At 42.4% G+C, this 14,697-nt stretch overlaps 11 non-coding genes across 11 annotated transcripts; all 11 read right to left on the bottom strand.

Moving 5' to 3' along the window:
- Nucleotides 1–825: 825 nt before the first annotated feature.
- Nucleotides 826–944, bottom strand: LOC123489851. The gene has a single exon (XR_006660706.1). It is a non-coding gene; the product is annotated as a 5S ribosomal RNA (ribosomal RNA).
- A 1,155-nt stretch (nucleotides 945–2,099) lies between these two features.
- Nucleotides 2,100–2,219, bottom strand: LOC123489858. Its single transcript, XR_006660713.1, has one exon. It is a non-coding gene; the product is annotated as a 5S ribosomal RNA (ribosomal RNA).
- Nucleotides 2,220–3,377: 1,158 nt separating this feature from the next.
- On the bottom strand, nucleotides 3,378–3,497 carry LOC123489860. The gene has a single exon (XR_006660715.1). It is a non-coding gene; the product is annotated as a 5S ribosomal RNA (ribosomal RNA).
- Nucleotides 3,498–4,651: 1,154 nt separating this feature from the next.
- On the bottom strand, nucleotides 4,652–4,770 carry LOC123489852. Its single transcript, XR_006660707.1, has one exon. It is a non-coding gene; the product is annotated as a 5S ribosomal RNA (ribosomal RNA).
- Nucleotides 4,771–5,926: 1,156 nt separating this feature from the next.
- On the bottom strand, nucleotides 5,927–6,045 carry LOC123489853. Its single transcript, XR_006660708.1, has one exon. It is a non-coding gene; the product is annotated as a 5S ribosomal RNA (ribosomal RNA).
- Nucleotides 6,046–7,200: 1,155 nt separating this feature from the next.
- On the bottom strand, nucleotides 7,201–7,319 carry LOC123489854. Its single transcript, XR_006660709.1, has one exon. It is a non-coding gene; the product is annotated as a 5S ribosomal RNA (ribosomal RNA).
- A 1,158-nt stretch (nucleotides 7,320–8,477) lies between these two features.
- On the bottom strand, nucleotides 8,478–8,596 carry LOC123489855. The gene has a single exon (XR_006660710.1). It is a non-coding gene; the product is annotated as a 5S ribosomal RNA (ribosomal RNA).
- A 1,159-nt stretch (nucleotides 8,597–9,755) lies between these two features.
- LOC123489862 lies at nucleotides 9,756–9,873 on the bottom strand. The gene has a single exon (XR_006660717.1). It is a non-coding gene; the product is annotated as a 5S ribosomal RNA (ribosomal RNA).
- A 1,162-nt stretch (nucleotides 9,874–11,035) lies between these two features.
- Nucleotides 11,036–11,155, bottom strand: LOC123489861. The gene has a single exon (XR_006660716.1). It is a non-coding gene; the product is annotated as a 5S ribosomal RNA (ribosomal RNA).
- Nucleotides 11,156–12,307: 1,152 nt separating this feature from the next.
- LOC123489857 lies at nucleotides 12,308–12,426 on the bottom strand. The gene has a single exon (XR_006660712.1). It is a non-coding gene; the product is annotated as a 5S ribosomal RNA (ribosomal RNA).
- A 1,153-nt stretch (nucleotides 12,427–13,579) lies between these two features.
- On the bottom strand, nucleotides 13,580–13,698 carry LOC123489856. Its single transcript, XR_006660711.1, has one exon. It is a non-coding gene; the product is annotated as a 5S ribosomal RNA (ribosomal RNA).
- Nucleotides 13,699–14,697: the final 999 nt, after the last annotated feature.

The raw sequence follows: 14,697 nt of genomic DNA on the forward strand, positions 1-14,697 counted from the left end.
ATTCATTTGCCCAAGTCAATCATAAGACATGAACAAAATGCATCAGTGATTCGTATTTCCATGAACTTTCTGAAACGGCACAGGAATGCCCCTGTCTGTGTGCATGTGTGCGGTAGCGCGCGTATGTCTACACTTTGTGTAGCCGTTAGCGATGATGCTAATGATAACCTTCTTCTGGTAGGGAAGGAATGGCTTTCCCCAAAACCTTCGCAAGTAAATGTTAACTACAAAGTAGCCTATGCCTGCCTGGCAGAATTATACCGTGATCATTTGCATCACTCCAGTTGCCATTTGTTCTACAGCAACACCGCTTAACCAAACAAAGGTCTCTTCCTGGTGCATGCTTGCATTTAAGGGTAACTACACCCCAACATCTAAATGTCTTACATTTTTCCCAGACCTCACAAATGGTCACCTGATAGGGTTTAAACATTGTTGTGGACATAGAACATCCAATTGTGCTGTTTTGCTATTAAAAAGGTGTACTTTTGAGAGCGAAAACCTGCCAAAACAGGGACAAACGGTCAACGGGGAAATCTAAACGGAGAAAAGGGAACTTGGGAATTAACGGAATCAGGCAAAACATTGAAGGGATTGTATAGTGCCCTAATGGACTACAGACATTGACTGTCTCCTAGACTAAAAACAAAGGCTGCATGTACTGCCTATATTTTGAGGGAAACGCACTGTCCATTTGATTTGATTTGATCAGGGCAGGGCAGCACACAAACTGCATTTAGTCCAATAACAATCCATGATATTATTAGGGTGATAAATAAAAAGCAGTTGCTCCATGACACAAGAGCACGCTCTACTGGGACAAAAAGCTTACAGCACCTGGTATTCCCAGGCGGTCTCCCATCCAAGTACTAACCAGGCCCGACCCTGCTTAGCTTCCGAGATCGGACGAGATCGGGCGTATTCAGGCTGGTATGGCCGTAAGCGAGGGAACAACTCTTGGTACACTATATAAAGTCAATGTGTCACTCACTCTGAAAGGGACACAGAAACGTATCCACTTTGTGACACAAACTGAAGAAGCTCAACCCCTGCTTACATTTCCAATATATATATATATATATTTGAGTCTTGTTGGGGGGGGAAGAGGGCATATCCTATGTTGATTTATGACAAGTTCATTGACTAGGGCCCTATAAAATAGGCGTTGCGGACCGAATCACGGAATCCAGACATTAAACCGAAATTCAACAATATTCAAACATTTATTGAACTTAGTAAGAAATCAACTAAATCTATTCAACTTGTTAGAAAACGCATTCATTTGCCCAAGTCAATCATAAGACATGAACAAAATGCATCAGTGATTCGTATTTCCATGAACTTTCTGAAACGGCACAGGAATGCCCCTGTCTGTGTGCATGTGTGCGGTGCGCGCGTATGTCTACACTTTGTGTAGCCGTTAGCGATGATGCTAATGATAACCTTCTTCTGGTAGGGAAGGAATGGCTTTCCCCAAAACCTTCGCAAGTAAATGTTAACTACAAAGTAGCCTATGCCTGCCTGGCAGAATTATACCGTGATCATTTGCATCACTCCAGTTGCCATTTGTTCTACAGCAACACCGCTTAACCAAACAAAGGTCTCTTCCTGGTGCATGCTTGCATTTAAGGGTAACTACACCCCAACATCTAAATGTCTTACATTTTTCCCAGACCTCACAAATGGTCACCTGATAGGGTTTAAACATTGTTGTGGACATAGAACATCCAATTGTGCTGTTTTGCTATTAAAAAGGTGTACTTTTGAGAGCGAAAACCTGCCAAAACAGGGACAAACGGTCAACGGGGAAATCTAAACGGAGAAAAGGGAACTTGGGAATTAACGGAATCAGGCAAAACATTGAAGGGATTGTATAGTGCCCTAATGGACTACAGACATTGACTGTCTCCTAGACTAAAAACAAAGGCTGCATGTACTGCCTATATTTTGAGGGAAACGCACTGTCCATTGATTTGATTTGATCAGGGCAGGGCAGCACACAAACTGCATTTAGTCCAATAACAATCCATGATATTATTAGGGTGATAAATAAAAAGCAGTTGCTCCATGACACAAGAGCACGCTCTACTGGGACAAAAAGCTTACAGCACCTGGTATTCCCAGGCGGTCTCCCATCCAAGTACTAACCAGGCCCGACCCTGCTTAGCTTCCGAGATCGGACGAGATCAGGGCGTATTCAGGCTGGTATGGCCGTAAGCGAGGGAACAACTCTTGGTACACTATATAAAGTCAATGTGTCACTCACTCTGAAAGGGACACAGAAACGTATCCACTTTGTGACACAAACTGAAGAAGCTCAACCCCTGCTTACATTTCCAAATATATATATATATATATTTGAGTCTTGTTGGGGGGGAAGAGGGCATATCCTATGTTGATTTATGACAAGTTCATTGACTAGGGCCCTATAAAATAGGCGTTGCGGACCGAATCACGGAATCCAGACATTAAACCGAAATTCAACAATATTCAAACATTTATTGAACTTAGTAAGAAATCAACTAAATCTATTCAACTTGTTAGAAAACGCATTCATTTGCCCAAGTCAATCATAAGACATGAACAAAATGCATCAGTGATTCGTATTTCCATGAACTTTCTGAAACGGCACAGGAATGCCCCTGTCTGTGTGCATGTGTGCGGTGCGCGCGTATGTCTACACTTTGTGTAGCCGTTAGCGATGATGCTAATGATAACCTTCTTCTGGTAGGGAAGGAATGGCTTTCCCCAAAACCTTCGCAAGTAAATGTTAACTACAAAGTAGCCTATGCCTGCCTGGCAGAATTATACCGTGATCATTTGCATCACTCCAGTTGCCATTTGTTCTACAGCAACACCGCTTAACCAAACAAAGGTCTCTTCCTGGTGCATGCTTGCATTTAAGGGTAACTACACCCCAAAATCTAAATGTCTTACATTTTTCCCAGACCTCACAAATGGTCACCTGATAGGGTTTAAACATTGTTGTGGACATAGAACATCCAATTGTGCTGTTTTGCTATTAAAAAGGTGTACTTTTGAGAGCGAAAACCTGCCAAAACAGGGACAAACGGTCAACGGGGAAATCTAAACGGAGAAAAGGGAACTTGGGAATTAACGGAATCAGGCAAAACATTGAAGGGATTGTATAGTGCCCTAATGGACTACAGACATTGACTGTCTCCTAGACTAAAAACAAAGGCTGCATGTACTGCCTATATTTTGAGGGAAACGCACTGTCCATTATTGATTTGATTTGATCAGGGCAGGGCAGCACACAAACTGCATTTAGTCCAATAACAATCCATGATATTATTAGGGTGATAAATAAAAAGCAGTTGCTCCATGACACAAGAGCACGCTCTACTGGGACAAAAAGCTTACAGCACCTGGTATTCCCAGGCGGTCTCCCATCCAAGTACTAACCAGGCCCGACCCTGCTTAGCTTCCGAGATCGGACGAGATCAGGGCGTATTCAGGCTGGTATGGCCGTAAGCGAGGGAACAACTCTTGGTACACTATATAAAGTCAATGTGTCACTCACTCTGAAAGGGACACAGAAACGTATCCACTTTGTGACACAAACTGAAGAAGCTCAACCCCTGCTTACATTTCCAATATATATATATATATTTGAGTCTTGTTGGGGGGGGAAGAGGGCATATCCTATGTTGATTTATGACAAGTTCATTGACTAGGGCCCTATAAAATAGGCGTTGCGGACCGAATCACGGAATCCAGACATTAAACCGAAATTCAACAATATTCAAACATTTATTGAACTTAGTAAGAAATCAACTAAATCTATTCAACTTGTTAGAAAACGCATTCATTTGCCCAAGTCAATCATAAGACATGAACAAAATGCATCAGTGATTCGTATTTCCATGAACTTTCTGAAACGGCACAGGAATGCCCCTGTCTGTGTGCATGTGTGCGGTGCGCGCGTATGTCTACACTTTGTGTAGCCGTTAGCGATGATGCTAATGATAACCTTCTTCTGGTAGGGAAGGAATGGCTTTCCCCAAAACCTTCGCAAGTAAATGTTAACTACAAAGTAGCCTATGCCTGCCTGGCAGAATTATACCGTGATCATTTGCATCACTCCAGTTGCCATTTGTTCTACAGCAACACCGCTTAACCAAACAAAGGTCTCTTCCTGGTGCATGCTTGCATTTAAGGGTAACTACACCCCAAAATCTAAATGTCTTACATTTTTCCCAGACCTCACAAATGGTCACCTGATAGGGTTTAAACATTGTTGTGGACATAGAACATCCAATTGTGCTGTTTTGCTATTAAAAAGGTGTACTTTTGAGAGCGAAAACCTGCCAAAACAGGGACAAACGGTCAACGGGGAAATCTAAACGGAGAAAAGGGAACTTGGGAATTAACGGAATCAGGCAAAACATTGAAGGGATTGTATAGTGCCCTAATGGACTACAGACATTGACTGTCTCCTAGACTAAAAACAAAGGCTGCATGTACTGCCTATATTTTGAGGGAAACGCACTGTCCATTATGATTTGATTTGATCAGGGCAGGGCAGCACACAAACTGCATTTAGTCCAATAACAATCCATGATATTATTAGGGTGATAAATAAAAAGCAGTTGCTCCATGACACAAGAGCACGCTCTACTGGGACAAAAGCTTACAGCACCTGGTATTCCCAGGCGGTCTCCCATCCAAGTACTAACCAGGCCCGACCCTGCTTAGCTTCCGAGATCGGACGAGATCGGGCGTATTCAGGCTGGTATGGCCGTAAGCGAGGGAACAACTCTTGGTACACTATATAAAGTCAATGTGTCACTCACTCTGAAAGGGACACAGAAACGTATCCACTTTGTGACACAAACTGAAGAAGCTCAACCCCTGCTTACATTTCCAATATATATATATATATATTTGAGTCTTGTTGGGGGGGGAAGAGGGCATATCCTATGTTGATTTATGACAAGTTCATTGACTAGGGCCCTATAAAATAGGCGTTGCGGACCGAATCACGGAATCCAGACATTAAACCGAAATTCAACAATATTCAAACATTTATTGAACTTAGTAAGAAATCAACTAAATCTATTCAACTTGTTAGAAAACGCATTCATTTGCCCAAGTCAATCATAAGACATGAACAAAATGCATCAGTGATTCGTATTTCCATGAACTTTCTGGAACGGCACAGGAATGCCCCTGTCTGTGTGCATGTGTGCGGTGCGCGCGTATGTCTACACTTTGTGTAGCCGTTAGCGATGATGCTAATGATAACCTTCTTCTGGTAGGGAAGGAATGGCTTTCCCCAAAACCTTCGCAAGTAAATGTTAACTACAAAGTAGCCTATGCCTGCCTGGCAGAATTATACCGTGATCATTTGCATCACTCCAGTTGCCATTTGTTCTACAGCAACACCGCTTAACCAAACAAAGGTCTCTTCCTGGTGCATGCTTGCATTTAAGGGTAACTACACCCCAAAATCTAAATGTCTTACATTTTTCCCAGACCTCACAAATGGTCACCTGATAGGGTTTAAACATTGTTGTGGACATAGAACATCCAATTGTGCTGTTTTGCTATTAAAAAGGTGTACTTTTGAGAGCGAAAACCTGCCAAAACAGGGACAAACGGTCAACGGGGAAATCTAAACGGAGAAAAGGGAACTTGGGAATTAACGGAATCAGGCAAAACATTGAAGGGATTGTATAGTGCCCTAATGGACTACAGACATTGACTGTCTCCTAGACTAAAAACAAAGGCTGCATGTACTGCCTATATTTTGAGGGAAACGCACTGTCCATTTGATTTGATTTGATCAGGGCAGGGCAGCACACAAACTGCATTTAGTCCAATAACAATCCATGATATTATTAGGGTGATAAATAAAAAGCAGTTGCTCCATGACACAAGAGCACGCTCTACTGGGACAAAAAGCTTACAGCACCTGGTATTCCCAGGCGGTCTCCCATCCAAGTACTAACCAGGCCCGACCCTGCTTAGCTTCCGAGATCGGACGAGATCGGGCGTATTCAGGCTGGTATGGCCGTAAGCGAGGGAACAACTCTTGGTACACTATATAAAGTCAATGTGTCACTCACTCTGAAAGGGACACAGAAACGTATCCACTTTGTGACACAAACTGAAGAAGCTCAACCCCTGCTTACATTTCCAATATATATATATATATATTTGAGTCTTGTTGGGGGGGAAGAGGGCATATCCTATGTTGATTTATGACAAGTTCATTGACTAGGGCCCTATAAAATAGGCGTTGCGGACCGAATCACGGAATCCAGACATTAAACCGAAATTCAACAATATTCAAACATTTATTGAACTTAGTAAGAAATCAACTAAATCTATTCAACTTGTTAGAAAACGCATTCATTTGCCCAAGTCAATCATAAGACATGAACAAAATGCATCAGTGATTCGTATTTCCATGAACTTTCTGAAACGGCACAGGAATGCCCCTGTCTGTGTGCATGTGTGCGGTGCGCGCGTATGTCTACACTTTGTGTAGCCGTTAGCGATGATGCTAATGATAACCTTCTTCTGGTAGGGAAGGAATGGCTTTCCCCAAAACCTTCGCAAGTAAATGTTAACTACAAAGTAGCCTATGCCTGCATGGCAGAATTATACCGTGATCATTTGCATCACTCCAGTTGCCATTTGTTCTACAGCAACACCGCTTAACCAAACAAAGGTCTCTTCCTGGTGCATGCTTGCATTTAAGGGTAACTACACCCCAAAATCTAAATGTCTTACATTTTTCCCAGACCTCACAAATGGTCACCTGATAGGGTTTAAACATTGTTGTGGACATAGAACATCCAATTGTGCTGTTTTGCTATTAAAAAGGTGTACTTTTGAGAGCGAAAACCTGCCAAAACAGGGACAAACGGTCAACGGGGAAATCTAAACGGAGAAAAGGGAACTTGGGAATTAACGGAATCAGGCAAAACATTGAAGGGATTGTATAGTGCCCTAATGGACTACAGACATTGACTGTCTCCTAGACTAAAAACAAAGGCTGCATGTACTGCCTATATTTTGAGGGAAACGCACTGTCCATTTGATTTGATTTGATCAGGGCAGGGCAGCACACAAACTGCATTTAGTCCAATAACAATCCATGATATTATTAGGGTGATAAATAAAAAGCAGTTGCTCCATGACACAAGAGCACGCTCTACTGGGACAAAAAGCTTACAGCACCTGGTATTCCCAGGCGGTCTCCCATCCAAGTACTAACCAGGCCCGACCCTGCTTAGCTTCCGAGATCGGACGAGATCGGGCGTATTCAGGCTGGTATGGCCGTAAGCGAGGGAACAACTCTTGGTACACTATATAAAGTCAATGTGTCACTCACTCTGAAAGGGACACAGAAACGTATCCACTTTGTGACACAAACTGAAGAAGCTCAACCCCTGCTTACATTTCCAAAATATATATATATATATATATTTGAGTCTTGTTGGGGGGGAAGAGGGCATATCCTATGTTGATTTATGACAAGTTCATTGACTAGGGCCCTATAAAATAGGCGTTGCGGACCGAATCACGGAATCCAGACATTAAACCGAAATTCAACAATATTCAAACATTTATTGAACTTAGTAAGAAATCAACTAAATCTATTCAACTTGTTAGAAAACGCATTCATTTGCCCAAGTCAATCATAAGACATGAACAAAATGCATCAGTGATTCGTATTTCCATGAACTTTCTGAAACGGCACAGGAATGCCCCTGTCTGTGTGCATGTGTGCGGTGCGCGCGTATGTCTACACTTTGTGTAGCCGTTAGCGATGATGCTAATGATAACCTTCTTCTGGTAGGGAAGGAATGGCTTTCCCCAAAACCTTCGCAAGTAAATGTTAACTACAAAGTAGCCTATGCCTGCCTGGCAGAATTATACCGTGATCATTTGCATCACTCCAGTTGCCATTTGTTCTACAGCAACACCGCTTAACCAAACAAAGGTCTCTTCCTGGTGCATGCTTGCATTTAAGGGTAACTACACCCCAAAATCTAAATGTCTTACATTTTTCCCAGACCTCACAAATGGTCACCTGATAGGGTTTAAACATTGTTGTGGACATAGAACATCCAATTGTGCTGTTTTGCTATTAAAAAGGTGTACTTTTGAGAGCGAAAACCTGCCAAAACAGGGACAAACGGTCAACGGGGAAATCTAAACGGAGAAAAGGGAACTTGGGAATTAACGGAATCAGGCAAAACATTGAAGGGATTGTATAGTGCCCTAATGGACTACAGACATTGACTGTCTCCTAGACTAAAAACAAAGGCTGCATGTACTGCCTATATTTTGAGGGAAACGCACTGTCCATTGATTTGATTTGATCAGGGCAGGGCAGCACACAAACTGCATTTAGTCCAATAACAATCCATGATATTATTAGGGTGATAAATAAAAAGCAGTTGCTCCATGACACAAGAGCACGCTCTACTGGGACAAAAAGCTTACAGCACCTGGTATTCCCAGGCGGTCTCCCATCCAAGTACTAACCAGGCCCGACCCTGCTTAGCTTCCGAGATCGGACGAGATCGGGCGTATTCAGGCTGGTATGGCCGTAAGCGAGGGAACAACTCTTGGTACACTATATAAAGTCAATGTGTCACTCACTCTGAAAGGGACACAGAAACGTATCCACTTTGTGACACAAACTGAAGAAGCTCAACCCCTGCTTACATTTCCAAATATATATATATATATATTTGAGTCTTGTTGGGGGGGAAGAGGGCATATCCTATGTTGATTTATGACAAGTTCATTGACTAGGGCCCTATAAAATAGGCGTTGCGGACCGAATCACGGAATCCAGACATTAAACCGAAATTCAACAATATTCAAACATTTATTGAACTTAGTAAGAAATCAACTAAATCTATTCAACTTGTTAGAAAACGCATTCATTTGCCCAAGTCAATCATAAGACATGAACAAAATGCATCAGTGATTCGTATTTCCATGAACTTTCTGAAACGGCACAGGAATGCCCCTGTCTGTGTGCATGTGTGCGGTGCGCGCGTATGTCTACACTTTGTGTAGCCGTTAGCGATGATGCTAATGATAACCTTCTTCTGGTAGGGAAGGAATGGCTTTCCCCAAAACCTTCGCAAGTAAATGTTAACTACAAAGTAGCCTATGCCTGCCTGGCAGAATTATACCGTGATCATTTGCATCACTCCAGTTGCCATTTGTTCTACAGCAACACCGCTTAACCAAACAAAGGTCTCTTCCTGGTGCATGCTTGCATTTAAGGGTAACTACACCCCAACATCTAAATGTCTTACATTTTTCCCAGACCTCACAAATGGTCACCTGATAGGGTTTAAACATTGTTGTGGACATAGAACATCCAATTGTGCTGTTTTGCTATTAAAAAGGTGTACTTTTGAGAGCGAAAACCTGCCAAAACAGGGACAAACGGTCAACGGGGAAATCTAAACGGAGAAAAGGGAACTTGGGAATTAACGGAATCAGGCAAAACATTGAAGGGATTGTATAGTGCCCTAATGGACTACAGACATTGACTGTCTCCTAGACTAAAAACAAAGGCTGCATGTACTGCCTATATTTTGAGGGAAACGCACTGTCCATTATTTGATTTGATTTGATCAGGGCAGGGCAGCACACAAACTGCATTTAGTCCAATAACAATCCATGATATTATTAGGGTGATAAATAAAAAGCAGTTGCTCCAAGACACAAGAGCACGCTCTACTGGGACAAAAAGCTTACAGCACCTGGTATTCCCAGGCGGTCTCCCATCAAGTACTAACCAGGCCCGACCCTGCTTAGCTTCCGAGATCGGACGAGATCGGGCGTATTCAGACTGGTATGGCCGTAAGCGAGGGAACAACTCTTGGTACACTATATAAAGTCAATGTGTCACTCACTCTGAAAGGGACACAGAAACGTATCCACTTTGTGACACAAACTGAAGAAGCTCAACCCCTGCTTACATTTCCAATATATATATATATATATATATTTGAGTCTTGTTGGGGGGGAAGAGGGCATATCCTATGTTGATTTATGACAAGTTCATTGACTAGGGCCCTATAAAATAGGCGTTGCGGACCGAATCACGGAATCCAGACATTAAACCGAAATTCAACAATATTCAAACATTTATTGAACTTAGTAAGAAATCAACTAAATCTATTCAACTTGTTAGAAAACGCATTCATTTGCCCAAGTCAATCATAAGACATGAACAAAATGCATCAGTGATTCGTATTTCCATGAACTTTCTGAAACGGCACAGGAATGCCCCTGTCTGTGTGCATGTGTGCGGTGCGCGCGTATGTCTACACTTTGTGTAGCCGTTAGCGATGATGCTAATGATAACCTTCTTCTGGTAGGGAAGGAATGGCTTTCCCCAAAACCTTCGCAAGTAAATGTTAACTACAAAGTAGCCTATGCCTGCCTGGCAGAATTATACCGTGATCATTTGCATCACTCCAGTGGCCATTTGTTCTACAGCAACACCGCTTAACCAAACAAAGGTCTCTTCCTGGTGCATGCTTGCATTTAAGGGTAACTACACCCCAACATCTAAATGTCTTACATTTTTCCCAGACCTCACAAATGGTCACCTGATAGGGTTTAAACATTGTTGTGGACATAGAACATCCAATTGTGCTGTTTTGCTATTAAAAAGGTGTACTTTTGAGAGCGAAAACCTGCCAAAACAGGGACAAACGGTCAACGGGGAAATCTAAACGGAGAAAAGGGAACTTGGGAATTAACGGAATCAGGCAAAACATTGAAGGGATTGTATAGTGCCCTAATGGACTACAGACATTGACTGTCTCCTAGACTAAAAACAAAGGCTGCATGTACTGCCTATATTTTGAGGGAAACGCACTGTCCATTATTTGATTTGATTTGATCAGGGCAGGGCAGCACACAAACTGCATTTAGTCCAATAACAATCCATGATATTATTAGGGTGATAAATAAAAAGCAGTTGCTCCATGACACAAGAGCACGCTCTACTGGGACAAAAAGCTTACAGCACCTGGTATTCCCAGGCGGTCTCCCATCCAAGTACTAACCAGGCCCGACCCTGCTTAGCTTCCGAGATCGGACGAGATCAGGGCGTATTCAGGCTGGTATGGCCGTAAGCGAGGGAACAACTCTTGGTACACTATATAAAGTCAATGTGTCACTCACTCTGAAAGGGACACAGAAACGTATCCACTTTGTGACACAAACTGAAGAAGCTCAACCCCTGCTTACATTTCCAATATATATATATATATATTTGAGTCTTGTTGGGGGGAAGAGGGCATATCCTATGTTGATTTATGACAAGTTCATTGACTAGGGCCCTATAAAATAGGCGTTGCGGACCGAATCACGGAATCCAGACATTAAACCGAAATTCAACAATATTCAAACATTTATTGAACTTAGTAAGAAATCAACTAAATCTATTCAACTTGTTAGAAAACGCATTCATTTGCCCAAGTCAATCATAAGACATGAACAAAATGCATCAGTGATTCGTATTTCCATGAACTTTCTGAAACGGCACAGGAATGCCCCTGTCTGTGTGCATGTGTGCGGTGCGCGCGTATGTCTACACTTTGTGTAGCCGTTAGCGATGATGCTAATGATAACCTTCTTCTGGTAGGGAAGGAATGGCTTTCCCCAAAACCTTCGCAAGTAAATGTTAACTACAAAGTAGCCTATGCCTGCATGGCAGAATTATACCGTGATCATTTGCATCACTCCAGTGGCCATTTGTTCTACAGCAACACCGCTTAACCAAACAAAGGTCTCTTCCTGGTGCATGCTTGCATTTAAGGGTAACTACACCCCAACATCTAAATGTCTTACATTTTTCCCAGACCTCACAAATGGTCACCTGATAGGGTTTAAACATTGTTGTGGACATAGAACATCCAATTGTGCTGTTTTGCTATTAAAAAGGTGTACTTTTGAGAGCGAAAACCTGCCAAAACAGGGACAAACGGTCAACGGGGAAATCTAAACGGAGAAAAGGGAACTTGGGAATTAACGGAATCAGGCAAAACATTGAAGGGATTGTATAGTGCCCTAATGGACTACAGACATTGATTGTCTCCTAGACTAAAAACAAAGGCTGCATGTACTGCCTATATTTTGAGGGAAACGCACTGTCCATTATTTGATTTGATCAGGGCAGGGCAGCACACAAACTGCATTTAGTCCAATAACAATCCATGATATTATTAGGGTGATAAATAAAAAGCAGTTGCTCCATGACACAAGAGCACGCTCTACTGGGACAAAAAGCTTACAGCACTTGGTATTCCCAGGCGGTCTCCCATCCAAGTACTAACCAGGCCCGACCCTGCTTAGCTTCCGAGATCGGACGAGATCGGGCGTATTCAGGCTGGTATGGCCGTAAGCGAGGGAACAACTCTTGGTACACTATATAAAGTCAATGTGTCACTCACTCTGAAAGGGACACAGAAACGTATCCACTTTGTGACACAAACTGAAGAAGCTCAACCCCTGCTTACATTTCCAAATATATATATATATATATTTGAGTCTTGTTGGGGGGAAGAGGGCATATCCTATGTTGATTTATGACAAGTTCATTGACTAGGGCCCTATAAAATAGGCGTTGCGGACCGAATCACGGAATCCAGACATTAAACCGAAATTCAACAATATTCAAACATTTATTGAACTTAGTAAGAAATCAACTAAATCTATTCAACTTGTTAGAAAACGCATTCATTTGCCCAAGTCAATCATAAGACATGAACAAAATGCATCAGTGATTCGTATTTCCATGAACTTTCTGAAACGGCACAGGAATGCCCCTGTCTGTGTGCATGTGTGCGGTGCGCGCGTATGTCTACACTTTGTGTAGCCGTTAGCGATGATGCTAATGATAACCTTCTTCTGGTAGGGAAGGAATGGCTTTCCCCAAAACCTTCGCAAGTAAATGTTAACTACAAAGTAGCCTATGCCTGCATGGCAGAATTATACCGTGATCATTTGCATCACTCCAGTTGCCATTTGTTCTACAGCAACACCGCTTAACCAAACAAAGGTCTCTTCCTGGTGCATGCTTGCATTTAAGGGTAACTACACCCCAACATCTAAATGTCTTACATTTTTCCCAGACCTCACAAATGGTCACCTGATAGGGTTTAAACATTGTTGTGGACATAGAACATCCAATTGTGCTGTTTTGCTATTAAAAAGGTGTACTTTTGAGAGCGAAAACCTGCCAAAACAGGGACAAACGGTCAACGGGGAAATCTAAACGGAGAAAAGGGAACTTGGGAATTAACGGAATCAGGCAAAACATTGAAGGGATTGTATAGTGCCCTAATGGACTACAGACATTGACTGTCTCCTAGACTAAAAACAAAGGCTGCATGTACTGCCTATATTTTGAGGGAAACGCACTGTCCATTGATTTGATTTGATCAGGGCAGGGCAGCACACAAACTGCATTTAGTCCAATAACAATCCATGATATTATTAGGGTGATAAATAAAAAGCAGTTGCTCCATGACACAAGAGCACGCTCTACTGGGACAAAAGCTTACAGCACCTGGTATTCCCAGGCGGTCTCCCATCCAAGTACTAACCAGGCCCGACCCTGCTTAGCTTCCGAGATCGGACGAGATCGGGCGTATTCAGGCTGGTATGGCCGTAAGCGAGGGAACAACTCTTGGTACACTATATAAAGTCAATGTGTCACTCACTCTGAAAGGGACACAGAAACGTATCCACTTTGTGACACAAACTGAAGAAGCTCAACCCCTGCTTACATTTCACAAATATATATATATATATATATTTGAGTCTTGTTGGGGGGAAGAGGGCATATCCTATGTTGATTTATGACAAGTTCATTGACTAGGGCCCTATAAAATAGGCGTTGCGGACCGAATCACGGAATCCAGACATTAAACCGAAATTCAACAATATTCAAACATTTATTGAACTTAGTAAGAAATCAACTAAATCTATTCAACTTGTTAGAAAACGCATTCATTTGCCCAAGTCAATCATAAGACATGAACAAAATGCATCAGTGATTCGTATTTCCATGAACTTTCTGAAACGGCACAGGAATGCCCCTGTCTGTGTGCATGTGTGCGGTGCGCGCGTATGTCTACACTTTGTGTAGCCGTTAGCGATGATGCTAATGATAACCTTCTTCTGGTAGGGAAGGAATGGCTTTCCCCAAAACCTTCGCAAGTAAATGTTAACTACAAAGTAGCCTATGCCTGCCTGGCAGAATTATACCGTGATCATTTGCATCACTCCAGTTGCCATTTGTTCTACAGCAACACCGCTTAACCAAACAAAGGTCTCTTCCTGGTGCATGCTTGCATTTAAGGGTAACTACACCCCAAAATCTAAATGTCTTACATTTTTCCCAGACCTCACAAATGGTCACCTGATAGGGTTTAAACATTGTTGTGGACATAGAACATCCAATTGTGCTGTTTTGCTATTAAAAAGGTGTACTTTTGAGAGCGAAAACCTGCCAAAACAGGGACAAACGGTCAACGGGGAAATCTAAACGGAGAAAAGGGAACTTGGGAATTAACGGAATCAGGCAAAACATTGAAGGGATTTTATAGTGCCCTAATGGACTACAGACATTGACTGTCTCCTAGACTAAAAACAAAGGCTGCATGTACTGCC

Source organism: Coregonus clupeaformis, unplaced genomic scaffold (assembly GCF_020615455.1).
Source record: "Coregonus clupeaformis isolate EN_2021a unplaced genomic scaffold, ASM2061545v1 scaf3363, whole genome shotgun sequence".
NCBI lineage: Eukaryota > Metazoa > Chordata > Actinopteri > Salmoniformes > Salmonidae > Coregonus > Coregonus clupeaformis.